Consider the following 19163-nt stretch of genomic DNA (forward strand, 5'->3'; position numbering starts at 1 on the left):
GCCATACCCTGACAATGAGCACATTGTCTGGTTCAGAAACAGCATAGAGAGACATCTTCCGGAAAGTTTTTGAAAGGTTTTCTTTCATATTTCATTTCTAAAGAATATTTGAAAGTTTATTAAAATCATTATTATTCAGTGAAAACGACAGAAACGCTATAAATTCATACAGTATTTCCTGAACCCCGAGCAGCAGGAATCTGAGCCTGACTGCGCGATATGCTCTGGTGTTTCAGAGAAATCATAGACTGAAAAGAAGGACGGAGACGATACAGAGACCTGAATAATCCAGTGTGGCCCCCGGATAGATTCATCCCACTCCAGATGATTGACAGGTCTATCCCCATGTGTACATAGTACACAGCTCCGCTCAGTACATGCCATACACACACGACTCCGCTCCGTACACCTTGTACACACGCGGCTCCGCTCCGTACACCTCGTACACGCGTGGCTCCGCTCCGTACACCTCGTACACGCGCGGCTCCGCTCCGTACACCTCGTACATGCGCGGCTCTGCTCCGAACACCTCGTACACACACGGCTCCGCTCCGTACACCTCGTACACGCGCGGCTCCAATCCGTATACCTCGTACACGCGCGGCTCCAATCCGTACACCTTGTACTCGCGCGGCTCCGCTCCGTACACCTCGTACACACGCGGCTCCGCTCCGTACACCTCGTACACACGCGGCTCCGCTCCGTACACCTCGTACACACGCGGCTCCGCTCCGTACACCTCGTACACGCGTGGCTCCGCTCCGTACACCTCGTACACGCGCGGCTCCGCTCCGTACACCTCGTACATGCGCGGCTCTGCTCCGAACACCTCGTACACACACGGCTCCGCTCCGTACACCTCGTACACGCGCGGCTCCAATCCGTACACCTTGTACTCGCGCGGCTCCGCTCCGTACACCTCGTACACACGCGGCTCCAATCCGTACACCTTGTACTCGCGCGGCTCTGCTCCGTACACCTCGTACACACGCGGCTCCGCTCCGTACACCTCGTACACACGCGGCTCCGCTCCGTACACACGTGGCTCCGCTCCGTACACCTCGTACACACGCGGCTCCGCTCCGTACACCTCGTACACACGTGGCTCCGCTCCGTACACCTCGTACACACGCGGCTCCGCTCCGTACACCTCGTACACACGCGCGGCTCCGCTCCGTACACCTCGTACACACGCGGCTCCGCTCCGTACACCTCGTACACACGCGGCTCTGCTACATCCACACTGTAAACCCCTCCTGACCCCACACATAACCATCACCTCATCCAGCACCATGACAACCAGCACAGCAGAGTCCTGCATCCACTGAGGCCCCTGATCATGTGACCCCTGACTCCTCCCCTCCTGTGACCTCATCACAGGTCCTGTGCGCACAGAACAGCCATATATGTGGTGGCGGCTCTGCAGGTGGAGGTATGTGGAGATCCCCCATTACTATTAACCCCCTCAGTGCTGCGGTCACATTCCAGGAGACAGAACGTGTTCCCGTCTGTGTCTCTATATCAGGGTCTGTCTGTATTGGATTAGATTGGGTCACTTCCCTCCTGACGTCGCTCGCTGCTCTGTTACTGTACAGTCTCCATTATGGCCGTCGCCCGCTCCATGTTGTCACTATCAAGCAATATTAACCCCTTAAGGACCAAGCGTTAGTTTTACAATCTGACCAGTGTCACTTTATGTGGTAATAACTCTGGAACGCTTCAGCGTAGCCCAGTGATTCTGAGGATGTTTTTAACCCCTTTACAGCCTGGGGCATATCAGTACGCCCCAGGCCATCACCCCTGGAGGCCATCACCCCTGGTTCAGCATGGGCTCCGGCGCTGAGCCCACATTGAACCGGGCACATGTCAGTTGATTCTTACAGCTGACATGTGCCCGCAACAGCCGCGGGTGGAATCGTGATCCACCCGCGGCTGTTAACATGCTAAATGCCGCTGTCAATCTCTGACAGCGGCATTTAACAGCGCTGCGCCGGAAGTGCGTCACTTACTCCGCCCATCGGTGACCCCGTCATGTGATCGCGGGTCACCGATGGGTCGGCATGACAACCCTGGAACTGCAGAAGACTCCAGTGGTTGTCATGTAAAGATTACGATGTGTGCCACCTAGTGGTCCGCGCTCATAGTACAGGAGCATTTTTGCTACATAGAGGTGATCTGCTCATCACCTCTATGTAGCAGAGGCGATCGGACAGTTGCTGCTTCTAGTCTCCTATGGAGATTATAGAAGCAAGCAAAAAGTGAAAAAAATGTTTTTAAAAATATAAAAAAAAAATTAAAAAAATATAAAAGTTTAAATCACCCCCCTTTTCCCCCATTCAAAATAAAATAATAATAATAAAAAAATACATACACATATTTGGTATCGCCGCGTCCAGAATCGTCCGATCTATCAATATAAAAAAGAATTAATCCGATCGGTAAACGGCGTAACAAGAACAAAAAATTCTAAACGCCAGAATTAAGTTTTTTGGTCGCCGCAACATTGCAATAAAATGCAATTACGGGCGATCAATACATCGGATCTACACCAAAATGGTATCGATAAAAACTTGAGCTCGGCGCGCAAAAAATAAGCCCTCACCCGGCCCCAGATCCCAAAAAATGGAGACGCTACGGGACTTGGAAAATGGCGCCATTTTTTTTTTTAAGCAAACTTTGGATTTTTTTTCACCACTTAAATAAAAAAGAACCTATACATGTTTAGTATCTACAAACTCGAAATGACCTGGAGAATAAGAATGTCAGGTCAGTTTTCGCATTCAGTGAACGTGGTATAAAAAATAAAAACAAAACATCTGTGGTATTGCATTTTTTTTTGCAATTTCACCGCACTTGGAATTTTTTTCCTGTTTCCTTGTACTACCTGTCATGTGGACACCCCCTTTATTTCTGTTAACAGATAACGAACCTCAGTGAGGAGTTGTTTTTTTGTGGATTGCGTAGAAGCTGTTATTGGTGGCATTTTGGGGTACAAAATATTTTTGATCGCATTTATGCGGTGCTCTACGCTGAGCACTTACATCAGAATTTCCATTTAAATCTACAAAATATATGATTCAGATGAAACCCCCGAGGGATCCTTTCACTAATGAGGCAGCAGAGATACTCTGGACTATGTGTGGCTTCTATTCGGGGGTATCCGGCATTTAAGAGGTGCACAAAACTGTGGCGGACTGCACTTTTGACGTAAAAAGATGGGCATCACCGGATCATAGGCCTGGCAGAGTCCACAGTGTCTCCACCTGTCTCATTACAGGGAATCTTCTGCTGGAGGTTTCGTCTGAATCACGTATTTCAGAGATTTACACAGAAACCTCGGTGTAAGCGCTCAGCTTATAGCCCAGGATAAATGTGAGCCGAGCCTTACTGCGATGTTTGGGAGGCAGAATGAACAAATCAACAGCAGGTCAAGAATTGATTTTATTATTTTGTACGCCGTTCCTCATGCAGAATATGTGATTAGATTATTTTATTCTTTGGCAATTACAGCAATTTAAGATTTATATCAGCTTTTTTATGTTTGGCTGCTATCACACACTAAAAAACCCTTTATGTTTTACAAAAACAAGTTTTTGCATTGCCATATTTTGAGAGCTATTATTTTTCTATATTTCTACTGAAAGAGTCACGTGAGGGCTTGTTTTTTGTGGGACGAGTCAACGTTTTTATTGGTACCATTTTAAGGCACATAACATTTTTTGATCGCCTTCTGTTCTGATTTTTGGGAGGCAGAATGACCAAAAACAAGCAACTCAGAGGTTGTTTTTTTATGCTGTTCACCGTGTGGTAAAGGTGATACCACATTTTTATCATTTTTTATGTTTTGCCCTTTCTACACAATAAAAACAATTTTATAGAAAAAATATTGTTTTTGCATCATCACTACATACTTAGAGCAATAACTTTTTTTTTCTCCACTGATGGAGCTGTAGAGCTGTATGGCGGCTTGTTTTTTGCGGACAAGATGAAGTTTTCAGCGATACCATTTTTATTTACAGTGGTCTTTTTGATCGCGTTTTATTCCACTTTTTCCAGCGTTCACTGTAGGGATTAACTGTGGTCATTATTCTGGACGCATCAATACAAAATTTGTGTACTTTTTTACTTTTGTTTTTACATAAATATGTGTATTTATTGGTGTAATATTTTTTGTTCTTTATTTTGTGTGTTTTTTTAAAGGGATTGTCCACTACTAGGACAACTTCTTGATCTAAATGTTTAGCCTATATAAAATAAAAAAAGCCCATACTCTCCTCACTCGCCGTTCCAGCAGTGTTGGCACTCACGGTCCCGGGCTCTCGTGCAGTTGTTGTGACACATGAGCTTGGGGCCCAATCAGTGCTGGCGCCACTGTCCCCGCCTTCGTACGAATTCAACATGAAGAGGAAGTCATGGCTGCAGTTGATCTCTGACTTCCTTTTCCTCACTGACCTTTGAGACGTCTGTCTGGACCAACTCCTTACTGAAGTCAGGTGTGACCAAGACCGGCTGTTTACACATGTCACTCTTGGAATGCGCGTCTCCGCTTTGGAAGACCACTTGGCCATCAATGTCTTTGTGCCCTTCAGGAGGCCGGTCAGGGGTGCGGCTATCATGACTAAATTCTGGATAAATTACCAGTAGTATCCCACAATTCCCAAAACCCCCTAACCTGTTTCTTGGAGATCGGTTGTGGCCAGTTTTTAATCACCTCTACTTTGTTCACTTGAAGCTTTATTTCGCCTCTTCTGATGATGTAGCCTGAGTCTTTTGCCTCCTCCTTTCCCATGGTGCACTTATTTGGATTTATGATAAACCCCACCTTCCTCCGCGCATCCAGTACCGCCTGGACCTTCTGCAGGATGACTTTCCCAATCCTGGCTGAAGATCACAATATCATCCAGGTAAGCTGCGGTGTACTTCTTGTGAGGGGCTAAGATCCGGTCCATGGTCCTCTGGAAGGTGGCTGGGACTCCATGCAGCCCAAAAGGCATTCTAGTGTATTAAAAGCAACCATCAGGTGTAGAGAAGGCCATCTTCTCATTGTCACTTTGGGACAAGAGAATTTGCCAGTACCCTTTCATTAGGTTAAGGGTAGTGATGTGTCTGGCTGACCCTAGCCTCTCAATGAGTTCATGAGTTCATTGTCATCTGGCAACTCTGAAAACAGGTCTCGGTTCCGCTGCAGCAATTATTGGCACTGTTGTTTCTGGGCCAGTGATAGTGTCTCTGCCACTGTGACATCCTCGACCTTGGCTTCGGGATTGGCCCCCAGGGCACGTAGCTTCCACCGGTTCCCTGTCTCGACATGGCTTAAGCAGGTTGACGTTGTACACCTGGTAGGATTTTCTTCTCCCAGGCTGGTGGACCTTGTAGACGTCACCCAACTTTTCGACCACTTCTTCATATGGCCCACCACTTGGCCAGAAATTTATTTTCGACAAGGGGAATCAGAATTAACAATCAATCTCCAGGGCTAAACTGTCTCAGTTTTGCCGACCGATTATAGACTCTTGCCTGGGCCTCTTGTGCTTGAAGGGGGCGCTCTCTCACAATCAGCATCGCCTTCGCTATCCTTTCTTTCATCTGGGCCACATGCTCTGGTGGGGTGTAACCTCTGCTTCCCAGGTATCCTTTTCAATATCCAGAAGTCTCCGATGGTGCCAGCCATACAACAGCTCAAACGGTGAAAACGCCAGCATAACCCCCCGCCCGCAGAAAGCAGCAGATTCAGGAATAGGCAATCAAAGTCTCGGCCATCCTTGTAAACGACCTTCTTGAGCATGGACTTTAGGGTCTTGTTGAACCTCTCCACCATGCCATCCATCTGCGGATAGTACACCCACGACCTGAGTTGTGTAATCTAGAGAGCCTTACACAACTCCTTCATCACTTTGGACATGAAAGGAGATCCTTGGTCCATCAGGATCTCCTTTAGCAGGCTCATCATTGAAAAAATATGGACTAGCTCTCGGGCTATACCCCTGGCAGAGGAGTTTCTCAGTGGTACCGTGTTGCGTAGTCCATGACCACCAGGTCTAGCGGACTTAACTAGGGGTCCGACAAGATCCATGCCAATTCAGACAAATGGGACCTCTATAGTGGGTAATTGTTAGAACCCTCCTGTTTGTTTTTTCCATCTTGTGTTTTGCGGTCACGTGACCATCTGCCTTTATATTCCAGCTCCGCCCTTATGGCTGTGCTGGACTTCAGTGTTTGACTGTTTCTCTAGCCTGGTGCTTCTGTGCCTTTCTCTGTCAGTTTGCTTGGTCCTTCTGGACCTCTAGTACATTTTTGTCAGTTTGTCTTTTTGTGTTCTGCAACAACTTCTCTGTTTAGGAGGTGTCCCATTTTTGTCCCAGTCCTTAGTTCTTTTAGGGACCCCTCCCTTAATGATATAGGTCTTCGTTCAGAATAGCCGAGGACTAAGGCGGGTCTGTTCGCTAGGAACAGGCTGCCCTCTACATCGTAGGGATTCAGCTTAGTCTTACTGTAGGGACAGCTTTCCCCTATCTTTCCTTAGTACATGTTGCAGATCATAACAGTAATGGCACAAGGGACTGCAGAAGTGAGAGACTGGAGCAATTAGTTGACAGGTGGGACAGGACTGGCAATAGTTAACAATAGTTGGTGATATCCAGACCAGTAGAACCTTTGACGTGCTCTCTCTTGGGTTTTGTCTACACCCATATGCCCACCCAAGATATGAGAATGGGCCAGGTCTAGCACTTTACACCTTTTGACAAAGTCACTAGCAAAGTACTGGAGGGGAGATATGTAGCACTGAGTTTGTTAGCTCCAGTAATATAAACATAGAAAAAGTGTTCCAGCTCATGAAGTGTACAAAGGGGTTAATCTACCGTGTTAGTGCTAGGGTGATTAAACACCTGCAGAAAGGAAGGAGTTCATAGGATAAATTCCCTGCCTTTCAGAGCATTTGGTGTGGGGTGGGCCTGGAGCTGTATTGTCAGGTGAAGGAAAGCTAAACCTTAGGCTGTGTGTTGTTCCTGAAGCGGATGGTTTCCTTTAGCAACACGGGACTGTGCCATACGTTACGTTTTGTTTATCCTTTTAGGCTGGGAAGGCCGTGTTTGTTTTTGCTAACGTTGGCCTGCTCTGACCTACAGTCACTCCTGAGCGTGCCAATATCTCAGCTTTTAAATTGGCATACTCCTGTGCGTCTTGTAAGGCCAGATAGGGGGCCAGCACCTCCGCCCACTGCACCAGCAGCAGCTTCTCCCTGTTTGATACCCTTTCAAACACGGTTAAAAATGTCTCAAAATCATTACCCGGGTTCATCTTTTACATGGCATGTCTTACCACCTTCGGGATGTATGAGTCATCACTTGAATTTGGGGAGGGGCTGCTGGTCTTCCACGAATCTCCTCTGTGAGCAGCTCAATCTGCTGCTGCTGCTGTTGTCGGTGCTGGACTTGCTGCTGTAGCTGGAGCTGCTGCTGATGCTGGAAGTGCTGCTGTTGCTGGATCTGTTGCATAAGCAGCTTACTTGTCTCCTGATGTGCCAGCTGTTGCCTCTGCTGGGCTTGCACCAGGTGCTTAATCAGTTCATCCATGCTGTCTGATGTTGCTATTTAGTTTACGGTCGCTTTCAACCCGGACATGGAGCACTTCTGTAGTAGTCACACGTGTTTCTTGGGAACACTGCCCGCACTTCTAACACCAGTTGTGGTAGATCGTCTCACTCTGCTGCTCACAGAGCACAGGAACTCTTTACGTTTAAGTCTTCCACTAGTTTAATAAAAATGTGCTGCATAAACTAAAGATCAAAATTAAATAAACAAACATGGCCCTTCTGGCTTAATGGGAAAAACAAGATGACATACAGTGCAGTCTGTGTGGCTACGGGGATCCACTCGCTGAGGGAAGAGACACAAGGTTCAGCTCTCTTTAACATGAGCACAGCTCAGGAGCTCTCATCTCCAGAGACACGGAACACAGAATGAGTCCAAAGGCTTCACCTTTAGTTTCTGGACCACATCTGACGGTGGAAATATGGTGAACAGCCTCCCACCCACTCTTCAGCTGTCTACAAAAACCGAGCCCTTAATATGGCCGATTGACCCCTCTCAGCACATAGTATGCTAAAGCATTTTTCCAGGTTCATATCACTGAGGCTAACATCCTGAGTAACATACATGTCCCCTCCCGTCTTTTCCCACTGACCTTCTCACAGCACAAAGATTCAGATATAATAATATTTTTCTATTCAGGTTCTGTGTTATTGGTGCTGGATTAGACATATTATGTGATAAATCTCTGTATGTGACCAGTAATTGGATTTTGTGTTATATCGGGGGCAGTACAGGGCCATGACTGGATGTAGTGATCATGTGAAGCCGGTAACAGCTCCGGAGATTTCTGACATGGGATCTTTATGATGTTGCAACGTCATCTTTTCCCCATTCAGATCCCTACAATATCAGATCCTTTCAACTGAAATCTTCTATATAAGAGAATTTTCCTGATTGACCTGTCAAGGATGGATAGGGACAGAGACAAGATGGCGCAGAGGATCTTACACCTCACCCTAGAGATCCTCTTCCGGCTTACTGGAGAGGTGAGAGATTCTGATGACATCACATTACATCATTCTTATCTTTAGGAATAACAGATGGACAGAACTGGAGAGGTGAGGACTCTGGAAATGTCTGTAGTGAGATTTATTAATGTGTCTCTCCATAACCAGGATTACACAGTAGTGAAGAAGACCTCTAGTGAGCGCTGTCAGGACCCTGTGTCTGAGGGATGGGGAAGACCCCTGAGCCCAATCACAGGACCTCCACCTCACCCCCTGATACATGAGGACATCAATGACCAGAAGATCCTAGAACTCACCTACAAGATGATTGAGCTGCTGACTGGAGAGGTGACACTGCTGAGAATGCTGGGACATTATACCGTAACACTCTGAAGGGATCAGGGGGATGACGGTATCATTGTATGTGCAGGTTCCTATAAGGTGTCAGGATGTCACTGTCTATTTCTCCATGGAGGAGTGGGAGTATTTAGAAGAACACAAAGATCTGTACAAGGACGTCATGATGGAGGTTCCCCAGCCCCTCACATCACCAGGTAATAGACAGGATTAAATACACACGGCCTATAATTATCTGTATGTAAATAATGAATTCGGTCCCTGTATGTGTTTCCTCCAGTTCTATCCAGTGAGAGGACAACACCAGAGAGATATCCTCGCCCTCTTCTTCTACAAGACTGTAAACAAGAAAATCCGAATGTTCCTCAAGATCCTCAGGTAGATGGAGAGAAGGTGTCATGAGATCTCCTCTATGATGTGTAGAAGGCTGTGAAGGTCTTGTGTTCAATTTTGTTTTATCCCCCAGTATTATTATACACTTTCTTAATTGAAACTTTGTATAGAGATTAGACCTTTGACCCCTGATGGTAATATAAAATTAAGTGATAATTTTCCAGTGTGAAACCACATTAGGCTGGGAAGATTGAGCACTTCAACTAGCTAAGGCCTACATTTTGAAAAACTCCCAACCTCAAGAAGATTTTTGTCAAAAGTACTCAGAATGTTGTGATCAAGGAAAAAAATACAATGAAAAGGGATCCTGTTTACGTAATGATTAGTTGAAGATATCAATAATGAAATTTCAACTGAATACAGCATTGGTGTCCAACTAAAATGTTAGCATACACTCAATGATCCTTAGCACAGGTAGGCTATAACACCAGGTGAACAGTTCCAGTGGCACCATTGTCTGAGGGAAGTAGAAAAAACTTAGTTCAGTAAAAATGATATCACTGAATAGTGGAAAACATTGTCTAGTTTAGATGAATCCAGATTTCTGTTGCACCATGCTGAGTAGTGGGTCAGAATTTCATGCAAGCAGCATGCATCCATGTATTCTTTATGTCATGTGTCATCATTTCAGGCTGGTGGAGGTGGAGTAATGGCGGGGGATGTTTTCTTGGCTCATCCTGGGTCCTTTTCTTATCTGTGGATGGATGTTTTGACACTAGGGCTTACATAAGCATTTGGCCAACCAAGTTCATAGCTTCTTGGTAGCTGTTTACCTTGCGGTATAAGGACAATGCACCATGTCACAATGATCCACTAGTCATGGATTGATTCCAGGAAAATTAAGAGAGTTTTTGTTTCTTCCCCGGCCTTCATACTTTTCATATTTTAATCCTATAGATCATCTCTAGGATGAGGTAAAAGAGACTGTTCACAGCATGTCAATTTCTCCATCTTATTGCTGCAACTGCAAGAAGCTAACCTGTTTGGAATGGTTCAATCCTCCTGCAGAATTACTTCTTCATTTAGTAGAATATATTGCAAGATGAATTGTCTCTAATAATGTGGCCATTCAGTGTATGTTTTATATCTGGTGGAGATGACAGGAAAAAGCTGATCATAGACATTAGATGTTGTCTGGATATTCTGACAATGTGGCCATTCAGTGTATGTTTTATACTTGGTGGAGATGACAGGATAAAGCTGATCATAGACATTAGATGTTGTCTGGATATTCTCACAATGTGGCCATTCAGTGTATGTCTTATACTTGGTAGAGATGACAGGATAAAGCTGATCATAGACATTAGATGTTGTCTGGATCTTCTCACAATGTGGCCATTCAGTGTATGTTTTATATCTGGTGGAGATGACAGGAAAAAGCTGATCATAGACATTAGATGTTGTCTGGATATTCTCACAATGTGGCCATTCAGTGTATGTCTTATACTTGGTAGAGATGACAGGATAAAGCTGATCATAGACATTAGATGTTGTCTGGATCTTCTCACAATGTGGCCATTCAGTGTATGTTTTATATCTGGTGGAGATGACAGGAAAAAGCTGATCATAGACATTAGATGTTGTCTGGATATTCTCACAATGTGGCCATTCAGTGTATGTTTTATACTTGGTGGAGATGACAGGATAAAGCTGATCATAGACATTAGATGTTGTCTGGATATTCTCACAATGTGGCCATTCAGTGTATGTCTTATACTTGGTGGAGATGACAGGATAAAGCTGATCATAGACATTAGATGTTGTCTGGATCTTCTCACAATGTGGCCATTCAGTGTATGTTTTATACTTGGTGGAGATGACAGGATAAAGCTGATCATAGACATTAGATGTTGTCTGGATCTTCTCACAATGTGACCATTCAGTGTATGTTTTATACTTGGTGGAGATGACAGGATAAAGCTGATCATAGACATTAGATGTTGTCTGGATCTTCTCACAATGTGGCCATTCAGTGTATGTTTTATACTTGGTGGAGATGACAGGATAAAGCTGATCATAGACATTAGATGTTGTCTGGATCTTGTCACAATGTGGCCATTCAGTATATGTTTTATACTTGGTGGAGATGACAGGATAAAGCTGATCATAGACATTAGATGTTGTCTGGATCTTCTCACAATGTGACCATTCAGTGTATGTTTTATACTTGGTGGAGATGACAGGATAAAGCTGATCATAGACATTAGATGTTGTCTGGATCTTCTCACAATCTTCTGGTTATGGAGACTTCTGGTTAGAATTAGAATCCAACAGGTTGGATTTATACATGCAGCTATGTGATAACTACTGCTGTCATTTTTTGATTGTTATGATAAGGTATGATCTTTTCTGTTCTTCTGAATCATTTCATACTATTTCTCCATGTATTTTCAGGGTAAAGTTATGACCTATATTAATACTACAGAGGCATATGTGAGGGGTGATGAGCGGTGTAAAGAGGAGAATCCTACAGATAACCGCACAGGTGAGTGTAACCTAAAAAACAATCAGCGCCAGAAATGCACATCGTGGTTGTCTCCATCCCAGAGAGAAGTCTCCTCTATTATGGGTATTTCTTATTCATGTGTCATGATTGTGCACATAATAATTTATGATTATTCTTTTGACATCTTCTAACATTTCATCTCTTCCACATATCTGGTCAGTTTACATTATCAGCCTTTCGTCATATGATAATTACTATACAACATTATATGGTGATCTACTGCAGACTTCTGTAATGTCCGGTATTAGGCTATGTTCACACACGTTGTGTTTTTTTTCTGCTGCTAACTTTTCTCTGGCAGGAAACAGCTGCGTTAAAAACGCAGGTTTTGCTGTGGTCTTTTTGACCACCCATTACTTCCTATGGGTGAAAAAACGCTGCAAATCCGCTGCAAAAACGATGAAAGAAGTGACATGCTCTATTTTCCAAATATGCAAGCAAGGCAGAAAATACTCAGCAAACAAAAAGCAACATGTGTGAACAGAGAATTCTGGTGTCTCATACACTTTGCTGGTACTGCCAGACGCAGTTGAAAATTTACATAAAAATCTGCTGCAAAATACGCAGCAAAACACAACGTGTGTGAACATAACCTTACCCTGTTTTTTACAAACCTTCTACCATCCACTCTGATGGTAGAAGGTTTGTAAAATATACATAATATATTTTTCCCCTTATTAAACACTTTGATTATGTGTCTGTATTTTTAAATCTTAAAATCATTTTGGTTCCCTTATTCATTTTTATACCATCATTCTGACATATTCTATTTTACCTCTGATGATTTCTTTTCCTTCCACGTGATCCATTTTGTTACTCTATATTTTACATGTGTGATAAAAGATATAGATAGCTAAATTCACTCTTTATCTTATCTAGTATTGATTGTTTTTTAGGTTATAGGTCTGTAATCATGGCGCTTTTTCCGTACTAAGTGTGAATATCAGGCACTTAACCTTTTTTCGTTCCGTTTGTTTTTGCCACTTTTGACCCAGAAGAGATACTTCAGTAATCACAGTCTTGTTTAGTGTGTGTGCTTAGTGGTGGTAAACAGCCATAGAAATTGAAGAAGGTGGGGGGTAATTGAACTTCAGCTGTTCTAGTTCTTGAGAAATCAAAACATATCATGTGACCAGTGCTGGAGAAACGTCCCAAGAGAAAAAGTTGTGTGGAAGAGGTGAAAAAACAGCTGTTAGGGTTTCTGATGAGCAGAATAGCTCAATGCAAAAAACAGATACCTTCAACTTTATTATCTACAGAAGCTTAGTCACATATGTGGTTACCGATTTGTTGTACACAAAGGGAAAGAACCAGCAATTGTCAACCATGGATTACAGAGGACTCTGCTGCAAATTAATTTTCAGATTCCCTAGTGCTCCCATATTCATGAAAGAATCCAATGCTTACTGTTGACTTCCAATACATATAAAATAGTATAAAGAACTTGTTCTTTTATTTTGTATCTATCGCTTAGTTCCTTCTTATTAAAAAAAAAAAATACAAAACCTACACTTGCACCAAAGCCATGTCTTATTTTCCATGACCATATTGCTGTGATCTGTGCTAGATGCATGTACTATACCTGTCACCAAGGGTATGAGAGATGGACACTATCTAATAGCAGTGACTTACACTTTGTTGGTCCACTGAACAAGAAACTGCAAATGATTGGTGACAGGTGAAGTGAAACCAGAACCTATAGAGAAGACGGCTTCAACAGAGAAGAGAAAATATTGAAAACGCACAACCTGGTGGGCTAACATCATAATCTACTAGTCCTTGGGTAGTAGTCTACTGTCTTAGTCAGTCTAAAGCTGAATTCTATTATAGCTTGTATAGAAATGATATAGAATAATATACATATTCATATAATTTCAGTGTTATTGACAAATAATTTTATTCTTGGCAGATGACTGTACCAGGACCTCAGGACATCTGATATTTTCAGATTTTGCAGCAGATGATCATGGTATCACATCAGATACATATGAAGAACATGTAATTATCCCAGATACACCTCAAGCCCTTCTTAGGAAAAATCTATCATCTGATCCTTTTCAACAGGTCCTTTCTTCTGCTTCATTAAAGGAAAATATGAAAACCCACAATAGTACTGACGAACATGAAGTAGCTCATACAGCGGAGAAGCCATTTTTATATTCAGAATCTGGGAAATGTTACAGTATTAAATCAAGATTTCTTTTACATCGGAGAAGTCACTCAGGGAAGAAGCTATTTTCATGTTTAAAATGTGGGAAATGTTTTAAAAGGAAATCGTATCTTGTTTTACATCAAAGAACTCACACAGGGGAGAAGCTATTTTCATGTTTGAAATGCAAGAAATATTTTAAAAGGAAATCATATCTTGTTTCACATCAAAGAACTCGCACAGGAGAGAAACCATTGTTATGTTCCAAATGTTGGGATTGTTTTAATAAGAGATCAAATCTTGTTAGACTTCAGAGAACTCACACTGAGGAAAAGCCATTCTCATGTTCAGAATGTGAGAAATGTTTTAAATGGAAATCAAATCTTGTTACACATCAAAAAACTCACACAGGGGAGAAGCCATTTTCATGTTCAGAATGTGGGAGATGTTTTATACATAAATCACGTCTTGTTTCACATCAGAGAACCCACACAGGGGAAAAGCCATTTTCTTGTTTAAAGTGTGGAAAATATTTTAAAAGGAAATCAAATCTTGCTTCACATCAAAAAACTCACACAAGGGAGAAGCCATTTTCATGCTCAGAATGTGGGAACTGTTTTAAGGAGAAAAAAAATCTTGTTAGACATCAGAAAACTCACACAGGGGAGAAACCATTTTTATGTTCCGAATGTGGGAAATGTTTTATAGATAAATCACAACTTGCTAGACATCAGAGAACTCATTCTGGAGACAAGCCATTTTCATGTTCAGAATGTGGGAAATGTTTCATTGGTAAATCACATCTTGTTGCACATCAGAGAACTCACACAGGGGAAAAGCCATTTTCATGTTCAGAATGTGGGAAATGTTTTATTGATAAATCAAATCTTGTTAAACATCAGAGAACTCACACAGGGGAAAAGCCATATTCATGTTCAGAATGTGGGAAATGTTTTACAGATACATCACAACGTGCTAGGCATCGCAGAACTCACACAGGAGAGAAGCCGCTTTTGTTGTTCTAAACGCCAGAATTTTTTTCTCGTTACGCTGTATACTGATCAGATTAATTCTTTTTTTATATTGATAGATCGGGCGATTCTGAATGTGGCGATATCAAATATGTGTATGTGTTTTTTTTTTATTGTTTTATTTTGAATGGGGGGTGATTTAAACTTTTATTTCCGCGATGAGTGGATTGCCTGTATGTAGCAGATGTGCTCACATGCTATGAGTTGTGACCACTGGGCGCGCTCATAGCAATCTGGGCATAACAACCACAGGGGTCTGTTGTCATGCCAAACCATCGGTGACCCGCGATCACGTGACGGGGTCACCGATGGGCGGAGCTAATGACGCGCTTCTCAGAAGCTCGAGTTAAATGCCGCTGTCAGAGATTGACAGTGGCACTTAACTAGTTAACAGCTGCAAGTGGATCGCGATTCCACCCGCGGCTGTTGCGGGCACATGTCAGCTGTATAAATCAGCTGACATGTGCCCGGTTCAGTGCGGGCTCAGCTCCGGAGCCCACGATGAACCGGTGGATATGACATGTGCCACACTATTACAGCACATGTCGTAAAGGGGTTAAATCATTGCATTGTCACCATGTAAAAGAAAAAGGAAGTTATAATCTAGTAAAGTCACTTGTCTAGAAGAGAAAGAGAAAACATCTTGGAGCACTAAGTGATTATTAGAAAATGTATATAATTACCAATGACCATTTGTTCTAAAAAGCAATTACAATCCTAATGTCTATAAAATATTTAACATTTGTATGTATTATTTAACCTTTAATTTTTCTCGTGGAGTCCATTGGACCCCAATCGAATTTCTTTTTGTCATATTTCTGCAAGTATGGAAGGTAGGTAACCATCCGTTTCAGTAGCTCTCTAGCTTGGGCGCCCCGCCGTCCTCAGTGCATTGTGAAATTCTGCATCGACTACACGTACCACAGCGAAAAAAATCCACGGCATTTCTAGTACTGTCAGGACCGCAACAACTGCGATCGCAGTGGTCGCGCTGCAATCAGTGCCCGGCTGGTCAGGGTGCCCCTGGCCAGCAGAAACGTCAACCGGATGTGCGTCCTTGGGTCCGTCCGTGTCAGTACACACTGCCGGCCAATCAGAGGCCAGCAGCTAACGTCTATGTGCACATGATGGGGCGCATGGCAGTGATGTCACACGCTCCTATCGCACACCAAAGTCAGCTGCCGGCCTCACAAGAGGACATACTCGGCAGCGAAGGAAAGGTGAGTAGACTATGAGGTAATTTGGAATGACAAAGGGTGAGCTGATTACCCTTTGGTTTATATTTTATGACTATGGGGTGCATTATACTGCAATATATGACTATGGGGTGCATTATACTACTAGGTATGACTATGGGGGTGCATTATACTAATATCTATGACTTTAGGGGTGCTTTATATTATTTTGTATGACTATGAGGGTGCTTTATAGTTGATGGCTAACTATGGGATGTGCATTATACTACATGTATGACTGAGCTGTGCATTATACTTTATGGATGACTTTGGGCTGTGCATTATACTACATGGAGAACTATGGACTGTGCAGTATATTTGTCACGCATAGTGTGGGAAAGACTAAGTGCAACATAAAGGGATGAGGGGAAGGAAGCTCAGACACTAGGGAAAGGGGGAATGGAAACCACTAGGCAGATCTAATAACACCCTGCCTCCTCTACCGTCCCTATATTGGTTCCACACCAATCGCCGAACAGGAAACCTAAGCCCTGTATATCCCTAGAGCTAGGCCCTGGATAACGAAGGGGGGGTGAGCACTAGTCAGTTCCCACTATAAACTAAAGACAACGAGGGAGACAAACAGAGGGGGAGAAACTTAGCTTGAGCAGACTCCAGAGAGATAACACCAAACGTCCTCCAAGGCACCAGGGAGGAAGTAAGCTGACTTCTATAGCTCCAAGCCTTCACAAGGGAAGAAGTGAATATCAACAGTGCCTCCTTGAGGCAAACTGAAATTAATTAAACACCCAGACCAGGGTGTGTCAAACAGAGCAGGAGGGAGGTTGCCGCTGGGTCTTAAAGTAAGAAGGATTAAGATGGCGTCTGCAATTCCAAACTAAGTGACCTTCTGCAGCCAGGTACAGAGCGACTGTCTGTAGCATCTGACACACTCGTGACAGTACCCCCCCCCTTCTACGAGTGGCTTCCAGACACTCAGGACCAAGTTTCTCAGGATAAGAGGTGTGGAATGAACGAACCAACTTGGGAGCATTGACCTCTGATGCTGAAACCCACATCCTTTCCTCTGGACCATAACCCTTCCAGTTCACCCAGTATTGTAGGGAATGATGTTAGAAACGAGAATCTACAATCCTCAAAATCTGAAACACCAGATTACCATCAACCATTATTGGGGGCGGCGGTAGGGATGAGGACTCAAGAGGTTCCACATTTTTCTTGAGCAGAGACCTGTGAAAGACATTGTGGCTCTTAAGGGCCTGAGGTAGCTCAAGATGAAACACTGCTGGGTTAATGACTGTGGTTATTTTATAGGGACCAATAAATCTAGGTCCCAGCTTCCAAGAAGGAACCTTCAACTTGATTATTCCTGGTAGACAACCACACAAGTTCATTCACATTTAGGTCTGGACCTGTCAAGCGTTTTCTGTCAGCCATGTTTGTACCTGTCTCCCATGATCTTCAAATTACTCTATCCCCCACCACCTGAGGAGAATGACGAAGCAAAACGTTCCTCCTCAGGAATTCCCGAAGCCCCTCCCACATTAAAAGAACCAAAGTGTGGATGGTAATCGTATTCACCCAAGAATGGTGACCTGCCAGTAGATTCTTGACGATTATTAATGGCAAATTCTGCCAGCAGTAAATAGAATGCCCAATCCTCCTGATTTTCAGAGACAAACACCTGAGGCAAGTGTCCAAATTCTGATTAACGCGCTCCATTTGTCCATTCGACTGAGGATGGAAGACAGAGGAAAAGGACAACTGCACCCCTAGTCGAGAACAACGGTTTCAGGAACTTGGAAACAAACTGGGTCTCCCGATCTGACACCACATCGGAGGGAACCACGTGAAGCTTCACAATCTCATTTATAAACACCTGAGCAAGAGTCTTGGCATTCGGAAGTGCCGGTAATACAACAAAGAGGTTCAGTAAAATGGTTCAATCTACAACCACAACTGTGGCTATGGCCAGCAGCAGTCGCGGGTCTGCAGCTCACAGGGGCGGCAATGGTTGCATAGCCTGGGCCTTTTTTGTCACCACAAAGGATAAGCCAGCTCATATTATCTGCAAACTTTTCGATAAAAAACTCAGTAGAGGGAAAAACTGCAATAATTTGACTATTACATGCATGAACCTTCACATGCGCAAACAACATGCGTTACGCCGGGAATCTCACTGCTCTGAAATGCAGACCAGTGTACCTCAACAACCATCAGCTGCCCCATCAACCGCACCCGCTGCTTCTTCCTCCTCCTCTGTTACTGTGCCAAGTATTGTCACGCAGGTCTTCCACTGCAGAACCTCGGGTTCTTTACCCGCTCCAGTCAAGCTGACTGAGAGCCCGTCAGCTGTAACTGAAGCGGACATGCCTGCTGTTTTTGTTTCACCGAGCACACCACATGTTTCTCAATCCACCGTAACATCTGCACCTCACTCACGGTCCAGCAGTTTGTCCGTTTCACCGTACTCCACCCTCTCTCAGCACTGCAGCCAGCCCTCGGTCCCGCAGTTGTAACATAGTAACATAGTTTGTAAACCCGAATAAAGACTTGCGTCCATCAAGTTCGACCTGTTAGTTCTGTAATTGCTAAAGTTGATCCAGAGGAGGGCAAAAACCCCAAATGATTTAGCCAATCTTCACCTGAGGAAAAATTCCCTCCCAACTCTGAAACCAGCAGTCAGAATAAATCCCTGTATCAACCTACTATTTTATTTTATTTTTGAGTATATGCTGAAATCTGCCTGGTGTCTAGAAATGCATCCAGTCCCCGCTTGAACTGGTGTAGTGAATCCGACATTACCGTCTCCTCACTCAGTGAATTCCATATTCTCACTGCTCTTACCGTAAAGAACCCCTTCCTATGCTGGTGCTGAAACCTTTTCTCTTCCAGTCTTAGTGAATGCCCTCTTGTTACCGTAATATCCCTCCTTTTGAACAAATCCCGGGCAAGATCTCTATACTGTCCCCTAACATATTTGTACACATTT

At 43.7% G+C, this 19163-nt stretch overlaps 1 protein-coding gene and 1 pseudogene across 1 annotated transcript in view; both read left to right on the forward strand.

Annotated features, from left to right (window-relative positions):
* Positions 1-15677, forward strand: part of LOC141271453 (uncharacterized) — a 75759-nt pseudogene extending 60082 nt beyond the window's left edge.
* The window catches only part of LOC141272008 (uncharacterized), a 326760-nt gene that overhangs the window by 151204 nt on the left and 156393 nt on the right, over positions 1-19163 (forward strand). The gene's annotated exons all lie outside the window — the stretch shown is intronic.

The sequence above is a fragment of the Phyllobates terribilis genome, unplaced genomic scaffold (genome assembly GCF_046119375.1).
Source record: "Phyllobates terribilis strain yellow unplaced genomic scaffold, ASM4611937v1 Scaffold_5__5_contigs__length_657084704, whole genome shotgun sequence".
NCBI classification, from domain to species: Eukaryota; Metazoa; Chordata; class Amphibia; order Anura; family Dendrobatidae; genus Phyllobates; species Phyllobates terribilis.